This window comes from Mus musculus, chromosome 3 (genome assembly GCF_000001635.26).
Source record: "Mus musculus strain C57BL/6J chromosome 3, GRCm38.p6 C57BL/6J".
Classification (NCBI taxonomy): Eukaryota; Metazoa; Chordata; class Mammalia; order Rodentia; family Muridae; genus Mus; species Mus musculus.
In genome coordinates, this window is record NC_000069.6 from 120,890,541 (window position 1) to 120,900,432 (window position 9,892).

The window sequence follows — 9,892 nt, forward strand, 5'->3', positions numbered from 1 at the left end:
TGCCCATTTAAACTAAATCTCAGAAGGTTTTCCTCCCTGCTACCTGCACACCTGGGCTGGCCTTCCAATTTAATTTGGTTCTGAGTGGACTGTCCTGTTAGACCAGTTAAATAACATGAGACTGCTGGGTAGCCAAAGTCTTTTGACACAGTGGTTCTGACTAGGAGGGGTGTGGAGTGGCAGTTAACAAATAAGCAAATAAGAAAGAGAGAGAGAGAGAGAGAGAGAGAGAGAGAGAGAGAGAGAGAGAGAGAGAGAGAGAGAGAGAAAGAAAGAAAGAAAGGAGAGAGAGAAGGAGGAGGAGGAGGAGGGGGAGGAGGAGAGAGAGACGGGAGAGGGGAGAGGGAGAAGAGGAAGAGGAAGAGAAGAGAAGAGGAGAGGAGAGGAGAGGAGAGGAGAGGAGAGGAGAGGAGAGGAGAGGAGAGGAGAGGAGAGGAGAGGAGAGGAGAGGAGTGGAGAGGAGAGGAGAGGAGAGGAGAGAAGAGGAGAGAAGAGAAGAGGAGAGAAGAGGAGAGAAGAGGAGAGAAGAGGAGAAAAGAGGAGAAAAGAGGAGAAAAGAGGAGAAAAGAGGAGAAAAGAGGAGAACAGAGGAGAAAAGAGGAGAAAAGAGGAGAAAAGAGAAGTTGGATTTGATTCTAGGACTAAGGAACCAGATCCAAGCAGACACCTGCCAGGAACAAAGATTGCTCGCTGTGCAGTAGATGGCTACAAGTGCTCTGGCCTTATCTATATTGACTGGTGACAATGGTATGAATGACAGGGCTAGTGTATTTTAAAAACTGAAGAAGAGACATTCCAAGTTGTGAGAAGTTAAATTGTGTCGAAAAAGTTTCTTGCCATTCTCCACTTAACCCCAGCCATGATTACCACGTGACTGCCCTTTAATTACAAGTACCTCATAACTACCTTGGCTCAGCTCTCTCACTTCCCTCAGAGATTACAATTAAGTCTGGAGGAAGGTACGGAACGAGGGCAATGGGATCAGACATCAGAAATGAGTTCAGATCCCAGCTGCATTGCTCAGCGAACTCTGTATGTTTGGTTAAGTCCCTCAATGCCAAGCCTTGATTGTTCTGTTCTCTAAGAGGGGAAAATAAGAATAGCTTGAAAGGATGTGGTGATACTGAAGGCAGAATTTATAAAAGACCTGGACCAGAGACAGTGAATAAAGGCCATTTTTACTGACATTGTTTTTCAGTCCTGAGCTGTTACCTTGGGGCTTTGTGAAGGAGACTGCCTACTAGGAATCACGTCTTTCGCATAGAAAATGATTTTTTAACATTGAAATCCAGCAACATATAATTTGAAACTATTATGATGGTAGCCAGTAAATGCCAGGGTCACCACTAGAATGTAGCTTCAATTCACTTGTACTGTGTTTTCATGCCCACAAAGAGGCTAGAATACAGAAAGAAGTCGTTCAATTTTGTCTGGTTTTAGTTTTGTTTTTTGGTTTTTTTTAAGTAGACTAAATAAATAATAAATAAATGAACCATCCTCATGAGAAATATCCATTTTCAGTGTTGGGCTGATAAGTCTCTAGAAAACAACATAGTTGAGAAAAATCTTTTTAATGCTAGGAATATAGATAGACATCTGGGCCACTCACATGCTAAATACATGCTGTAAAAATGAGCTATGCATATGGTGCCTAACAAGATAATAATTAATTAATTAAAAATTAATTCTCTTTAAGGGTATATTTGAAAATATGAAGTGTATACATGCTTCTTAAAATGGAAATATTTAATATTCTAGTGACTTGAATTGTTAAAATCATGTGACCTCGCAGAAAACTGAGTAGTTAAAATTCCATACTCCCCATATATTAGAAAAAGACTAGGTTATTATAATCTAAAACTCCTAGTAAGTTTACACAAGCTATTCAAAAGCAAGCAGCCATTTTGATGCAACGATATCGTTCAACAATATCACCTGCTTTGAGAGTCTAAAACAGATTTTTTAAATATTATTTACAAAGTAAATTCTTTTTTGTTTCAATATACAAAGATTAGGTTCTCTGATGAGTATGGGTTTCAATCTTAAAATATTGTCTTATTTGTTGGCATTTTGTCTAGGCTCCACTTCACAGTTAGCTTGCAACAGCCAGGTGTGCCTGACTCACTATAAAAGAGGCTGCTTACCCCATCCTCTCTCTCTTGCTCTCTTTCTCTGTTCCCTTGCTCTTGCTCTCCTCTCTCCCCATCCCCATCTCTCTCTCTTTCTCCACTTGCTCATGGCCAACCTCTACTCCTCTACTTTCTCTCTCTCTCTCTCTCTCTCTCTCTCTCTCTCTCTCTCTCTCTCTCTCTCTCTCTCTCTCTCTCTCTCTCTTTCTGTCTCTCTCTTTCTCTCTCTCTCTCTGGCATTTCTCTGTTTCTGCTCCCTCAACACCCCTCCCAATGCCCTGAATAAACTCTATCCTATACTATATTGTCCTGTGGCTGTTCCCTCAGAGGAAAGGGATGCCTCAGCTTGGGCCCACAGAGGCACCCCTTCCCCACACCTGACTGCACCTCTACCAAACATAGTCCTTCTCTCTCCTCATTATTTTTTTAAAGCACAATATTTTTACTCGCTTTTCTTTTATTGAATACATATTTTTTTCATATAATTTATTCTGATTACAATTTATTCTCCCTTAACTCCTCTGAGACCCTCCCCATCTCTCCTCCCATCTGAATCCACTCCCTTTCTGTCTCTCTTAAGAAAACAAAGAGGCATTTAAAGAAGAAGAATGAAAAAAAAAATAAGATGGAAGAAAAACAAGCAAACCAGCACAGGTCAAAGCAAACAAGAAAGAAAAAAAGAGTCCAGGAAAAAGCCCAAGAAACAGGTAGAGAAGCAGAGACACACACACTCTCATTACAGGAAGCCCATAAAGCACAAAACCAGAAGCCATAATATGTACACAAAGGACCTGTAAGAGTTTTTTTAAAAAGGAGGTGGGGCTGGAGAGGCCAAGATGAAGAACCTATAAAGATGCCACTGATTATATTTTGTGTTGGCAGTCAACTGCTAGGCCTGGAACCTACACTAAAGAGTAGTCTGCACCTATACTGAGACTTTTGGAGAAAACTAATTTTTCATTTGTTAGAGGTTATTAATAAGTACAGCTTCTGTGTTACAGATCGGGGTGCCTGTCCACTTCCACTCTCAGCACTGGAACCCCGTCTTAGTTACTGTTCTATCACTGTGACAAGACATCATGACCAAAGCAAGTTTTATAAGAGAACGCATTTAATTGGGAGCTTGGTTAGTTTTAGAGGTTTTAGTTCACTACCCTCTCGGCAGGGAGCATGGCAACATGCAGGCATACATGATACTGGAGACAATTGGCAGCTACATCCTGATCTGCAGAGGAGTAAGTGGCAGGTGGATTTCTGAGTTCGAGACCAGCCTGGTCTATCGAGTGAGTTCCAGGACAACCAGGGCTACACAGAGAAACCCTGTCTCAAAAAACCAAAAAAAAAAAAAAAAAAAAAAAAAAAAAAAAAAAAAAAAAAAAGAAAGAAAAGAAAAGAAAAGAAAAGAAAAGAAAAGAAAAGAAATGGCAATAGAATAGTAAAATAGAAGTGGGGCCCAGAGAGATGACTCTGCAGTTAAGAGCCCTGGCTGCTCTTGCAGCAGACCCAGGTACAGTTCCTAGCACACACACAGCAGCTCACAACCTCTGTGACTCCAGTTCCCTAGAACCTGATGACTTCTGGCCTTGCAAGCCCTCCATCCACATGGTACACATAACCTCATGCAGGAATACATAAAAACACACAAAACTAAAGAAGTTTTAAAATAAAAGAGAAAAAAAGAGAAAGGGAGGTTGAAAGGGGAGGGGGGGAAGGAAGAAGGAAAGAAGGGGAGAGACAGAGAGAGAAGAAACAGAGCAAGTGAAGGGGCAGGGGTTGGAGAGAGACAGAGACGGGGGGGGGGTGGGTTGGGGCTGGCATGGACTTTTGAAACCTCAATGCCTACCCCAGTAAACACATCTCCTCCAACAAGACCACACTTCCTAATCCTTTTCTACTAATGCCACTCCCTGGTGACTAATCATTCAAATATATGAGCCTATGAGGACCATTCTTATTCAAACCACTACAGACTCCCATCTGACACAGGCTCACATAGGCCCTCTGAATGTTGGGTGTTGTTTCAAGAAGGCTTTGATTTCTTACTGTCCTCCATCTCCTCCGGCTCTTACAAGCTTTCTGAGTCCTCATCCACAGGGTTCCTTGAGCCTCAAGGGGAGGGGTTTGATGGAAACATCCTATTTAGAATTGAGTCTCCCAAAGTCTCTCACTCTCTGCACACTGTCTGGCTGTGGGTCTCTTTATTTCTTCCCATCTACTGCAGGAGGGAAACCTCTCTAATGATGGTTGCACAAGGAACTGATCTGTGAGTATAGCAGAATGTTAAGAGTCTTTTTCATTAGCAGAACAGTAGGTATCTGGGTTTCCCCTTGGTCCCTGACCTATCTGGATTCAGGTTCTTGGTCACCTAAGCAGTGTCAGGGATGGGGGTTCCATCTTACGGAGTAAGCCTTAAGTCTAATCAGATATTAACTAGTTAGTCCCAAGAGCTTTGTGTCAGTATCGTACTAATTCATATTGCAGGCATGTCATCATTATAGAAAGAATTTGTAGCTGGATTGGTGTTTACATTTGGTAGTGTACAGGGTACCTTCCCGTACCATGAACATGAGTCTAAAGGAATAAAGGCTCTGGGAAGGCACCAGCATCTGAGTTCAATGACTTGTGTAGTTGTTGTCCTCAGCAATAGAGCCTAACCATCAGTTTTAGGAGAGCAAAAGGTTGGCAATAGCTTAGGTTGTTTAAGGGTGCCCATTAGTCCCATTGACCAACACCCTGATTAGATTCACCCATTCCCAGTACTGAAAGTGCCATTAGATGGTGAGAGGTATTCAGTAGGGGTTCCATCTTCCCCACTCTTCAGCACTTTCATTCATACCACCTTCATACATGTATATGTTTTAGGAAGCTTCTACTACCGTTAGTTTCCATATAACCTTTCAAAGAGCCTTTAGCTTTACCTCTCCCTACCGGTGTGTCCTCCCTTACCTGCCTCTTTGTTCCCCAATCTCTCTTCCCATTCCCACCCTCCTTCTGTCTGTAGCCATCCATTCTATTTCCCCTTCCTGGGGATACTCATCTCTCATCACTTTTCCCTTACTCCACACCTAACCCTAGTGGTTATACAGATGGTAGCCTGCTTACTAAAGACTTAACAGCTAACATCCACATATCAGCTAATACATGCTACATTTGTGTTTCTAGGTTTGGGTTTCCTCACTTTTTTCTAGCCATATTCCATCTAATTTCATAATTGGTTCTTTCTAAAAGACTAGAAAAATTCCATTGTAACAACAAATGGAAAATACAAACATTTTCTTAATCCATTTATCTGACAGACATCTAGGCTGTTTCTAAATTGTAGCTACTATGAACAAAGCAGCAATAAACAGAGTTGAGCAAGGGTCTCTGTAGAAGAAGGCATGAACTCCTAGGGTATAGACTCAAGAGTGCTATAGCTGGATCTCAAAGTGGTTCTCCTCCCAACTTTCTGAGGAACCACCATACTGATTTCCATGGAGGCTGTACAAGTTTGCATTTCCACCAGCAATGGAGTTACCCACATCCTTGCAAGCATGATCTGCCATTTGTTTTTACTGATCTTAGCTATTCTGAGGGGTGTAAGTTGAAACTCTCAAAGTAGTTTTGATTTGCATTTCCCTGGTGGCCAAGGGTATTGAACATTTCTTCAAGTGTTTCTCGGCCACTTGTGCTTCCTCTTTTAAGAATTCTCAGTTTAGATCTGTAACCCATTTTTAATTGGGTTATTTGTTTTCTTGTTGTTCAGTGTTCAAGGATTGTTGGTGGTGGTGGTGGTAGTGGTGGTGGTTGTGTTTCTTCTTCTTCTTCTTCTTCTTCTTCTTCTTCTTCTTCTTCTTCTTCTTCTTCTTCTTCATATATTTTGGATATCAGCCATCTATCAGATGTGTGGTTGGTAAAAAAAAAAATATTTTTCCATCCTGTAGGCTGCTATATTGTCTGAATGACTATACCCTTTGCCACTAAGAAACATGTTTTATGAGGTCCCACTTATTAATAGTTAGTTGATCTTAATTTCTGTGCTTACATTGTTTTATTCAGAAAGGCTTTTCCTATACCAATGTGTTCAAGGCTTACCCCCACTGTATCTTCTATCAGGTTCAGTGTATCTGGTTTTATGTTGAAGTCTTTGATCCATTTGAAGATGAGTTTTATATGGGTGATAAATATGGTTCTATTTGGATTCTATATGCAGCCTTCCATTTTGATGAGTACCACTTGTTGAAGATGGTATTTTTTCTTTCACTGTGTATTTCTGGCTTCCTTATCAAAAATCAGGTGGCCATAGGTGTGTGGACTAATGTCTGGGTCTTTGGTTCTATTTCATTGTCTGGTTTTTGTGCCAGCACCATGCTGAGTTTATTTTATTTTGCTATTTAGTAGAAGAAAGACTTGCCTATTAACTTCAAGTTTGAGAATTTCAAAGTTCTAAATTCAGTATCTGTGTCTTCAAAGTTGAGAAGATTTGAACATCCCAGATTTTGTAAGAAGGGGTGAGAGTATTTCACACGTCTGTGGGAAAAGCTAAGGAAGAAAGTCCCAGTGAAGACTCCCTCCTGAGAGACAGAACTCGCACGGAAAATCTGGATGAAGTTAGCAGATTTGCACAGCACAGACTCCGGAAGGTTCTAGGAAAACAGAAGGTCCGCACCTTGGGGGCAGGGATCTCTGGATTCTAGTCATAATATGCCCTGTGGAGCGGCTGGAGTGTGCATGAGTCAAAAGCCTAGAAACTTCACAGGAAAGCCAAACCCAGGATCTCGCAGGGATGCTGCGTGCACCGAAGTTAACAGCAAGGCTTGTTATGCAGACCACGGCACAGATGTCTGTTAGTCAGCGCTGACATTCTGTTCCGACAATTAGGTACACCCTCACCACGTGTCCATGCCACAGATGCATCTCTACTCTCAGGCTTGCCTCTCAGAAAGAATAAATATTTGGTGAATTTATGTAAATTAACCTTCCCCATGTAGCCCTCTATAGTCTGCCAGTCATAACTTTAAATCATGTTTCTCAAACATTTCACTTCTCTTAGGGGTGAGGAAGAGGCTACATTGTGCTAAGGAAGATACTAGCCATTACCTAACGGTTCCCTGTTCCAGATTGCCTGGAAACCCAAGGTTATTAGTCAGCCCTCCTTTTGCAGCAGTGAGACCAATACCTCCTCAACCCTCCCTACTCAAAACCTAGAGCACTGTATCTCAGAAAGAGATTAAAGTAGTAGCTGGAAGTATACCCAAGCTGGGGGTTTACAGATGTTCAATAAAACCTATAGACAGCACACCAAAACCCCTGCGCCGAGCTGAAGAGGCTCTCATCCGGCTCGGCTGGAAATGGGTCCATAGTGAGGAGAGAAACAAGAATCGTGGCTGCTCCAGATGTGTTGGTTACAAAGAACGCTGAGCGCCTCAAATGGCATCTTTCAAGAATAGTAACTTTTCAATCCATCACGGGCCGTTTTTTGAACTACAGAATCCTCATGGTGCCATTAAAACATTCGCTTTTGTAAGAGCACTTAGGAGCTATCTTACTGCCAAAAATATAAAAAACAAAAACCCCAAAACCAGTAAGATACACAAGTGGAGACAGGCTTGATGTGAGGCAGGGAACACGAATATCCCAAGAAGCCGCTGAGTCGCAGACCAGAACGCCAGGCTCCAAGCAGGCATTCCCATCTTATTACCATTCCGTTGATTGCCCTATTTGGACACATTTGTAAAACGCATTACTCACCCCACCCTGAATTCCCCAAATGCAGCAGATGGCTCAGCCTAGTGTTTCAAATCAGATGTTAGTTAGCGAGCTAGCCCGATCACAGAGCATCTGGATTTTTCAACAAGCAGAAAGCAAAGCGGGTGAGTGGTTTGGGGAGAGCTAAGGGGAGCCAGAACTCAGGTTTTTCTCCAGACCCTTTTATCCAAAGGGGAAAATTATTCCCACCCCACACCATGTGACTTGACTTTCTTGCATCCAAGTGAGAAGTAACAACAAGGGGCTCACAAAGAATCGAGAATCTCGATAAATGCACTAGGTTTTTACAGGAGCTAGGAGTTTCCAGTGAATTTCTCTCTTCAACTCCCACAGACAAAATACTATCGCAACTATTATATCTAAGTTCTTAGGGCATTATAAATGCCTTATAAATGGCAACAAAATAGAGGAGAGGGAGTAATTTCGTTCATTGTAGTAGTCATGTTTTTCCAAAAACCTCAGTAGTATGTGTTCATAAAACAGAGATGCATTCTGTGTTTTAGAAAGTATACTTTCTCTTGTGTTTAATGGTTTTCAGGTACAGGGCTGTTCAATGGCCAGGCAAAGGCACAGGCATAGAAATTACTTGTTTTTCTCAATAGCTGAAGAAGATTGAGGGGCTTGAGTAATTTCATAGTGTCCACTTGGATTCCTGTCAGCCTTATCAGGCTGCCAGCATGTGGGTGACAACTCGATGCCCTGAGATCTTGGGCATGCCGCCCAGTCGTCACAGCTTCAGCTCGCTGCTTTGTCAAATGAAAGAATGAGCACTCTTTGACTCAGAGGCCCCTTCTTGCTCTGAAAGTCTACTATGTAAGAAGCCCACCTCCTCAGACATATAAACCACTTAGTATGATGTCAGACACATGAGTGGTGAGTACGCACTGGAGATTATTATATATCATATATATAATACTACATATGTATGTATGTGTGTATGTATATAAACATCCCGGATCTGGTATTAATGTTAGGCAAGAATTCTTTAAACCATTGTCTGAAGTGCAGTGTCTCTAAACCCATCCCCAGAATTTGAGCCAGCAGTGGTCCCTGGAGAAGCAGGAGCACCTGCTCGCATCCTTAGAAAGCAGGACAAGTTGTCACTGTCATACTGGCTGCATGTCCTGATTCCAGCATGTTCCTTCAGGAACTGTTTGGAACAGTAATTTGGACCCATTAATGACTACGATCTCAGAAGCCCTTTTCTGATCTTAAGATCTGCTCTTCTTGGCTCTTGAAGCAATAAAAATAATGCACAATTGGGGACTACACATTTTCAGAAGCAAAGGCTCCTTGAGATAGCCTAAAATTAAACCAATGGCCATTTCGCATAAACTCAAGCACATAAGTGTCTAATCTGGCTTCTTACACTGTTTTCGTTTTGTGCAGTGTTCACCTCAGAGAAATGATTCGCCCTCAGCTTCCCTTTCCCAACTTTGTCCCTCCTTCATCGTTCTCTCCCTCGAACCTCACTGAACAGCTATTACGGTACTCTGTCTACTTGTACCCAGGTCATGAGTTTTGTTTGAAAAACATCAATAACGAACATCTACCAACAAATGATTACTATATCCCAAACTCTTTTCAACATTTCCTATGCACGAGTAGTATTCATCAATATTAATAGGCCTTGTGTTGCTATGATAAAATGCCAGAAACTGCATCATTTATAAAGAGCAAAAGCTTATTTCTTAATAGTTCTAGTGGCTAGGAAGCCCACTGAAGGGTTGGAATCTGCCCAGTACCTCTTTGTTCTATTATCCCATCAGAAGATCAGTGAGCAGAAGGCCTTTTCAATGGTGATGATCCCACTGACCCCTTAAAGGGCTCATGTTTCACCCTGAGTTCATGAAACATTCAAGACCCAAAACAGTGCCATCATTCCAATTAACTGGTTAAGAAACTGAGACACAAAAAGATGAAGCAACTTGCTCACAGTCCCAAGGCTAGTGAAGGACCAATAGCTTCTCAGAGCTAAGCCATTTGGTGCAGAGGCCAGTACTCAGAAGCTATGC